We start from the raw sequence: 10,000 nt of genomic DNA on the forward strand, positions 1-10,000 counted from the left end.
TCAGGTGGTAGTAGCCAATGGGGCCACCTCCATTAACACACAAATAGTGAGCGGTGTTCCGCAGGGCACTGTTCTGGGACCACTACTGTTCATAATGGCCCTCTCAGACATGCCCTCAGCCACGCAGAGAGCCACGATCACAAGTTATGCAGATGATACAAAAGTTTCACAGGCAATACAGAACCCTGAGGACACTAAACACCTGCAATGTGAGCTGGACGAAATATACAAGTGGGCTGAAAAGAATAGCATGCAGTTCAATGCTGGAAAGTTTCAAGCTTTATACTATCAGCATGCAAAACTGAATGCAATACACAATGAATACACTGGACCCGGAGGGATTGCAATCCCAGAGGCACAATCAGTGTGTGACCTGGGTATTCACATGAGTGATGACGCGACCTTTCATGTACATGTTGCTAAACTGACAATGAAATGTAGACGGCTGGCTGGATGGATTCTTAGAACCTTTAGAACAAGAGAACAAGAAACCATGATGGTCCTCTGGAAGACACTTCTCCTAAGCCACTTTGACTATTGCTCTCACTATGGTCACCATCCAGTGTCAAGTTGATCACAGAACTTGAGGCGATCCAACGAACTACACAAAGAAGATAGCCTCTATGCAGAATGTAAGCTACTGGGAAAGACTCAAGAGATTAAAATTATATTCCCTGGAGCGTAGGCGGAAAGATTGCCATAATATACATCTGGAAGATCCTTGGAGGGAGTGTCCTGAACTTTGGCATCGAGAGTTACGCAAATGCCAGAACTGGCGCCACTGCGTGGTGCCTAGGACTCAAACCTGCCATCAAGATGTAGGACAAGATCTGTGATAGCCTGGGCTTCCGAGGCCCACAGCTCTTCAATATCCTCCCGAAGAACCTGAGAGACCTGCATGGGGTGGATACAGATGTCTGTAAAATGAAGCTGGATCTCTTCCTGTCAGGTGTCCCGATGAACCAACTTTCACGGCAGGAGGGGAGATGAGGGCAGCTTCATCGAACTCTCTCATGCACCAAATAGCAGGTGCTAGAAAGCCTCCATGAAGTGAAACCAAGTAGCAAAACCAAATGGCGGTGCCGCTCAGCATGGCCCCAACTCATAAGCTGAAACTAGAATCATCATCAATCAATCATATATATATGTATGTATATATATGTATATATAGATATATAGATATATATATATAATATGTATAATATATATATTATGTATATATATATATGTATGTATATATATATGTATGTATATATATATATGTATGTTTTCCTATATAAATATATTGTTTATATATAAAAATATGTATATATGTATATGTAGATTTGGATAATATAGATATGTATATATATATACTATGTATATATATTATATTATGTATTATATGTATGTATATCTATATATATGTATGTATGTATATATATATTGTATGTATATATATATATGTATGTATATATACTTTGATACTTTGATACTTTGATAGGTTTCGGCCATTATTGGCCCAGGCCATGTCTAACTTAATAGCACCACCCTGGTGTCTTTCAAGTCAGAATTTGGGCACTATGCCCACTCAAGTAGAGAGTTATTGTTTACAGAGACATATCCGGGTGTAGGGGGGTTATCCGGGTTTCTTGAAGGAATCTGTCCAAAGACTTCTTGAACCCTATAGGGTCAGTTTCTGTTTTAATGTGTTTTGGTGTATGTTAAAGAGAGCGGGGCCAATTGAGGTGAAATAATTGTGCCGTATTGTTGTTATGAGATGAGAGTGCGATTTTTGTTTTGGGCGGATGGCACGGGGCCCAAGCCTTGGATGTACCTTAAAGGTGATGCCAACATCATTTGGGCAATGCTGATGGAATATTTTCCACATCATGCAGATGATGTAGCGCTCACGACGACGTTGGAGAGAATAGAGTTTTAGCTTTTCTAGTCGACCCCAATAGTCGAGGCCTGTCATGCCATCTATCTTTTTTGTGATTGCCCTTTGAGGTGCTTCAACTTTTATGATACCTTGTATTGTTGGGGAGACCACAGTGGCAACAGTATTCAAGGGGGTCGGGCAAAGTGGAGAAGAGAAGATAATGGTGTGGATATCTCTCGACTGGAAAGTTCTGAGAATCCAGGAACCATTCTGGGGCCATGTCAACTTTGGTGTTTATATGAGTGGCCCCTTACGTGTTGTCCACAATTACTCCCAAGTCTCTGATGTTGTTGGACGCCGCGAGAGTTTCACCTGAAGGAAGGGAGTATGGGAGTTTCAGGGCATCCTCTTTTCCAAAGTGGATTAGCTCAATTTATCCTCGTTCAGCAGCATATTGTTTTTTTCTGCCCATTGGATAACAGCCAGTAGATCTGACTGAAGCATGTCCGGTCACTCGCCTCATTTATGACCTTCTGTAGCTTGGAGTCATCTGCAAAGATTTTGTATGTTGCTGTGCTTGATGATGTCATTAATGTCATTAATGTAAATGATGAAAAGAAGTGGGCCCAGCACAGTGCCTTGCGGAACGCCACTACTGACTTTGGCTGGGCTTGATTTTACCCCTTCAACTACAACATGTTGAGATCTGTCTGTCAGGAAACATTAATCCATTTCAGTAACTTTCCAGAGACACCAATGTTGGATAGTTTTTTCAATAGGATCTTGTGATCGACCCTGTCGAAGGCTTACTGAAATCAAGGTAGATGACATCGGTGTTGGAGCCCTCTCCCAAAGCTCTCAAAATGTCCTCAAAGTGATGCAGGAGCTGCGTTAGGCAGTCCCTTCCATTACGAACCCATGTTGGTTGGAGATCAGCCGTCTGTTGCTTTCCAGAAATTGGGTTATTCGAGATCTCACCACCTCTCAAATACCTTGATGATATGAGAGGTGAGTGAGATCGGACGGTAATTCACTGCAAGGGACTTGTTTCCCTTTTTGAAAACTGGGACAACAGACTGGGACAGAAGGTTTTTTTGGAATAAGCCAGCATCCAGTGAGTTTCTCCACAGATATGTATGTATATATATATGTATGCATATACTGTATGTATATATATGTATGTATATATTTAGTATGTATATATATGTATTATTTTATATATTATGTATAGAATATATGTATGTATTATATGTATGTTTGTATATGTATGTATGTATCGATAGTATTTAATATATATATATGTTTAGTATGTATATATATAATATGTTGTATGATATATATGTATGTATATTATGTATGTATGTATAGATATATATGTAGTATGTATATATATATATGTATTATGTATATATATATATATATTTATGTATGTATATATTGTATGTATGTATAATATGTATGTATGTATATATATGTATGTATATTATGTATGTATGTAATATAATGTAGTATGTATGTATATATGTATGTATGTATATATATAGAGTAGGTTATGTATGTATATGTAGTAGTATATATATATTATGTATGTATATACATGTTATGTATGTATGTATGTATGTATATGTATGTATATATATATAGGTAGTATGATGTATATATATTGTATGTATGTATATATGTATGTATATATATATATTATGTATATATATATATATTATGTATATCTATAATATATATGTATGGATATGTTATATATAGTTAGTATATGTATATATAATATATATGTAGTATGTATAATATTTATGTATATGTATTATATGTATGTATATGTATATATATATAGATATATTATATATATATGTAGATATATGTATGTATATGTATATATATGTAGTATATGTATATATAGTATGTATATGTATATATATGTATGTATATGTATATATATATATATATATATATATATATCTATGATATATATAATATATATATATGTATATATATATATATATATATATGTATATGTATATATGTATATGTATATAGATGTTATGTATATATATATGTATAATCCTTAAATCCTTAAAAATGTTTTAGCCCGAAGGCCGCGGCCCATGCTGGGGCACCACCGTTGATGAGCTACACTAATTTGTGAATCCACCTCTGATACGTGGCACTTGATCAACAAGGAGTTCGATGCTGCTGCCCGCATCCGCGTCTCCTGTCGTGAGGTGTAGGCTCATCTGGGACCCAACAAGAAGAGATCCAGTTTAGTTTTAAAGAACCCACATCCACACCATGTAAGTCCTCTCAGGCATTTAGGAGGATTTAAAGAGCTGTGGTCCTCTGAAAATCCAAGCTGTTGCAGTATCTGGACCTGTATTTTGATGGTGATGTTGGAATCCTTGGCACCATGCAGTGGCGCCCCATATATATATATATATATGTATGTATATATATATATATATCTATGTATATAATGTATATGTATGTATATTTATATATATATATATGTATGTATATATATATATATACATGTATGTATATATATATATATATACATGTATATATATATATATATACATGTATATATATGTATATATATGTACATGTATATATATGTATATATATAATACATGTATATATATATATGTATATATATATATGTATATATATGTATGTATATAGATGTATATATAATATTATATTTGTATCTGTATGTATATATATATATTTGTAACTGTATATATATGTATTTATATATATGTATATGTATATATATGTATATATATATGTGTATATATGTATATCTATCATCATCATCATCGTTTAACGTCCGTTTTCCGTGCTAGCAAGGGTTGGACGGTTTGACCGGGGTCTGGGAAGCCAGGAGGTTGCACCAGGCTCCAGTCTCATCTGGCAGTATTTCTACAGCTGGATGCCCTTCCTAACGCCAACCACTTCGTGAGTGTAGTGGGTGCTTTTTACATGCCTCCAGCACAGGTGCCAGGGGAGTCTGGCAGCGGCCACGATCGGTTGGTGCTTTTAACGTGCCACCTGCACGGAAGCCAGTGAAGGCAGCGCTGGCATTGGCCACGTTCAGATGGTGCCTGTTATGTTCCACTGGCACAGAAGCCAGTAGAGGCGGCGCTGGCATTGGCCATGTTTGAATGGTGCTGTTTTTGTGCCACCGGCAAAGGTATCAACAATGTGCTATGCTTGCTGCACCTAGGTTTCCCAAGCGGTCACCCATCTAAGTACTGACTAGGCTCGACATTGCTTAATTTCGGTGATCAGACGAGAACCGGTGCTTTCAACATGATATGGGTAAACGTTGATGATGATGTATATATATATATATATGTGTGTGTATATATATATATGTATATATATGTGTATATGTATATGTATATGAATATATATATTTGTGCATATATATATGTATATATATATATATTTATGTATATTGATATATGTAAGTATTTATATGTATGTATTTGTATGTATGTATCTATATATATGTATATATATATATATATATATATGTATGTATTTGTATGTATATATGTCCGGGTTCGTAGAAGGACGTGTTCCTTCATTCTAGGAAAAAGAAAAAAACAAACAAAAAAGTGATTGCAGAAATCAATGAAATAATCTGCTAAAACTGATAAAAACTTAGAACTTGTTATTTCATAGCGGTCTACTAGGATATATCAGTTAAAAACTGTAATATATTTCGCTTCAAGCCAAATATGATATATTAAAGTCATTTACGCATGCAAGATTCTCCGTCAAAAATGCACGTGGTGGCAATTCATAAGTTTATTTCCAGCCGACTGTAAGAAGCAAAAAGAATCATTTTCTTTTCTTTTTTGAAAGAAAACTTCTTTGTATAGGGACACGGATTTGGAATTTTGCGGATAAGTATCCTTTTCATTTGTTTAATTTCCTGTAATTCAATGTAACGTCTGAGTTAGGACCTCATTTCTGTTTACATTCTGTGAATAATCTTCTTTGAATTTCTGTTGCAGCGCCCACTTCGCTTTTATCAATTTCTCACTCTATCTCTTTAAAATTATTCAGAAATCCTTTTCATTTGTTTAAAATTGCTTCATTTAAAAAAATTATTTAGAAATATAATCGTGAAAAGAGAACTTTCGTAGTTACAGATAGGTATATATTTATTTATTACTTTATTTATATATATTTATTTATTTGGTACTTTATTTATATATTCTACTATCCATGTAGAATCTTTTGCATAACTTCTTCACTTTCATTACTTTCGCTCTCTCTCTGTCTCTTCACCTCTCTTTGACACACCATCTTTCTCCTCTCATTCTTTCAATCTTCCTAAGTATATAGACGCGAACATTAGAAATATGATCGTAATTAGTTTAGAAGAAAACTTTCGTAGTTACAGATAGGTATATATTTATAATTAGTTTAGAACAGAACTTTTGTAGTTGCACATAGGTATATATTTATTTGTTACTTTATTTATATATTCTACTATCCAAGTAGAATCTTTTGCATAACTTCTCTTTCATTACTTTCTCTCTCTCTGTCACACCATCTTTCTCCTCTCAGCCTCTCAATCTTCTTCCTCTCACTCTCTCTTACTCTCTTCTTTTCTTCTCTCAGCCGCTCAATCTCTCGAAATACATAGACACTTTTTTCTCTATTTCTTCTCTACCCTCCATCACACTGTTAAATTTTATATCTAATTAGATAAATAAACTATCCAAGAAAATGTCCAGAATCCGGAGGAGCATGGAGTTGGCATTGTTTTTGAGAGCCTGGTGCTGTGCTTATGGAGATAACCGAACAACATAATTACAGCTGCGCTGAAGAGCAATGGTTACACCAGGACATTAGCACAGATAGAGCGAAAGAAGCAAGAGTTTATACGCTCCTATGCACTCATAATATCCCAACAAACAAAGCAAAGATGACAAGGATGGAGGCACGGATGCAGATGAAAGATGTCACCCCCACTTGGTAGACACCCAGGACAACAAAGAAGATTCAAGAGAGAAACCTGCCCGGGAAGTAAACCCAAGTGCAAGTGCCCCTACCAGCATCAAAATGCAAAACCATGGAGATGAAAGAGCCATAAAAGAAGTAAAAGAAGGAAAAACTAAAAGAAAAACAAAAGATGAAACAGCCAAAGAAGGAAAAACTAAAACTCAAACAAAATCAAAAGATGAAACAGCCAAGGAAAGAAGTAAACCTGACTATCCATTTACCAAAAAGGATAGAAAGAGACAGCACGCACGAATGTGTAAATTCTACCTGAAAGGTGTCTGCTGGCATGGAGAGAAACGTGCACGCTGCTGTTTTGCACACCAAAGACCTCACCACATAAACATGAAACAGGGCGGAAACTACCTGCCAAAAGGAAAGGACTACGCACCATCTGCCCCAGAACAGAAGTACGCAGATGTAGTGCATGTTACAACCCATCAACACGTTATTGAAAGGACAGCTGCTGAACAAGAATCTTTTTTGTGCATGGCACAAAAGATTGTACAGCAGTTAAACTACCTCCATCAAACTCAAACCCACAGATGGGACTATCCACAATACACAAGACCACCACAGCAAATAGACCCAAGGTGGACACCACTAGCAACAACACACGCATCACCTCAATGCTCCTACTGAACATCAGAGGACTGCTAACTCTCAGTAATAGGACAAAAATCGCTTTCCTGCGAGACCTTGTTGCATGCAATCAAGCCTTATGCATAGCACTTACGGAAACACACCTGAAACCGGATATAGCAGATGCGGAAATATACCACAGTATGTTGTATTACGGACCGACAGAAAAGAATGGAGTCATGGTGAAGTTGCTATGTACATCCGCAAGGACCTCATACCCCAGGTCCTTTAGTCATACTCAAATTTGGTGTGTGACACACTAATTGTACATATAAGGCAACTCAATGTAGTTATATGTGCTGCATATTGCCCTCCAGATGCTCCAAGTCATATAGGCAAGTTTGAAGAGTGCCTTACAAAAAGGGAAGAAGTTCTAGTCACATTAGAACAACACATAAGTGTACTTATGGGAGACTCCAATCTGCCAATGTCAGATGGCCCGAGGGCCTATCTCTCCCAGGAATGACACAATGTGAACGAGGACAGGTGAGGTCCCTCATGAACCTCATCAACACTCTGTACATGGAACAAATAATACTCCAACCAACCAGGGCAGGTAACATACTGGATCTCTGCTTCACAAATAATATGGATCTCATCCGTAATGTGAAAGTGACACCGACACTACTCTCGGATCACAACATGGTAGAGCTGACCATGTACGGGCCAAAGGAAAGCATGGACATGCAGCCTACAAGAAACTCTCAGAATCTTTCCAGCTTGAACTTCCATAAAGCAAACTGGAAACAAATTGAGAAAGAGATCCTCAAACAAAACTGGCCTAAATGTCTCTCCTCACCAGACATCGACATGAAACTTCAACAATTCATGTCTGTAATGCAAACCATATGCTACAAATGTGTGCCAGAGAGAAAGGCCACTGCATACAAGAACAAAATCCCCAGAGATAGGAAAATACTTATGAGACAGTATACAAAAGTTTCAAATCGCCTAAACAAGCAAATTGAGAGCAGTGAAAAGTCCTGCCTGAAAATAAAACTGCTGGAAATTGAAAAATGTCTGCAACTCTCCCATGAACAAGAAAGGGCAGACAAAGAAGCCTGGGCTATAGACAACATAAAATCTTACCCCAGAGCTTTCTACGAGTTTGCCAAAGAAACAGCTATGGTGCACTGTAGGATAGGGCCACTCCTTGCAAAAGATGGTACACTCACAGGAAATCCAATGAGTATAAGTGAAATACTAAATGAGCAATTCAAAAGTATTTTCACTCCACCCCTAGGGCATTTTCAAGTCAGCAATCCAACTGACTTCTTTACCACTGCAGATACAAAGTCAGAGGCATCAATATAAATGAAGATGATGTAATAAAGGCTTTAAATGAAATGAACCCAAACTCTGTTACTGGCCCCGATGGATTCCAAGCAATCCTTCTAAAAGTATGTAAGAGAGTCCTAGCAAGACCACTGCAGTCCCTCTTTCAAAGCTTCCATGCAACTGGCAAACTTCCAAGAAAACTGAAGGAGGGTAAAATATGCCCTATTCATAAAGGAGGTAGCAGAGCGAAGGCCAAGAACTACAGACCTATCTCTCTGACCTCACGCATCAGTAAGGTCATGGAATGAATAGTTAGAAGAAAACTAATCGCCTTCCTTGAAGAAAATGACTTGCTGCCTGACAACCAACATGGTTTACAACCAGGAAGAAGCTACCTAACTCAGCTCCTACAACACTATGATTGGGTGCTGAAACAACTGCTCAACCACTCAAATGTGGAAGTGATATATCTCGACTTTGCAAAGGCCATTGATAAAGTCGATCATGGAATGATATGTCACAAACTGCGTGATCTTGGCGTAGTTGGAAAATTGGGAGAATGGCTTCATGACTTTCTGAAGGAGAGAATCAGGTGGTTATAGCCAATGGGGCCACCTCCAATAACACACAAATAGTGAGCGCTGTTCCACAAGGCACTGTTTTGGGACCACTACTGTTCATAATGGCCCTCTTAGACATGCCATCAGCCATGCAACATTTCATGTGCATGTTACTAAATTGGCAATGAAATGTAGGCGGCTGACCGGATGGATTCTTAGAGCCTTTCGAACAAGATATCAGGGAACCATGATGGTCCTCTAGAGGACACTTGTCCTAAGCCACTTTGACTATTGCTCTCAGCTATGGTCCTTATCCAGTGTCAAATTAATCACCGAACTTCAGGCAATCCAACAAAGCTCCACAAAGAAGATAGCCTCTGGGCAGCATATAAGCTATTGGGAAAGACTCAAGAGATTAAGACTCTATTCCTTAGAGCATAGGCGAGAAAGATATGCCATAATATATATCTGGAAGATCCTGGAAGGACTTGTCCCAAACTTTGGCATCGAGAGTTACACAAATACTAGAACTGGGTGCCACTGCATAGTGCCAAGGATTCCAAATTTGCCATCAAGATGTAGGACAAGATACTGTGATAGCCTGGGCTTCAGAGGTCCACAGCTCTTCAAT

General features: G+C 37.5%; 1 protein-coding gene and 1 pseudogene across 3 annotated transcripts in view; one reads left to right on the forward strand and one right to left on the reverse strand.

Annotated features, from left to right (window-relative positions):
• LOC115209230 overlaps positions 1–10,000 on the forward strand; it is a 417,183-nt gene that overhangs the window by 35,578 nt on the left and 371,605 nt on the right. The gene's annotated exons all lie outside the window — the stretch shown is intronic.
• LOC115210096 lies at positions 5,081–5,197 on the reverse strand (annotated as a pseudogene).

The sequence above is a fragment of the Octopus sinensis genome, linkage group LG3 (genome assembly GCF_006345805.1).
Source record: "Octopus sinensis linkage group LG3, ASM634580v1, whole genome shotgun sequence".
In the NCBI taxonomy this organism is placed as follows: domain Eukaryota; kingdom Metazoa; phylum Mollusca; class Cephalopoda; order Octopoda; family Octopodidae; genus Octopus; species Octopus sinensis.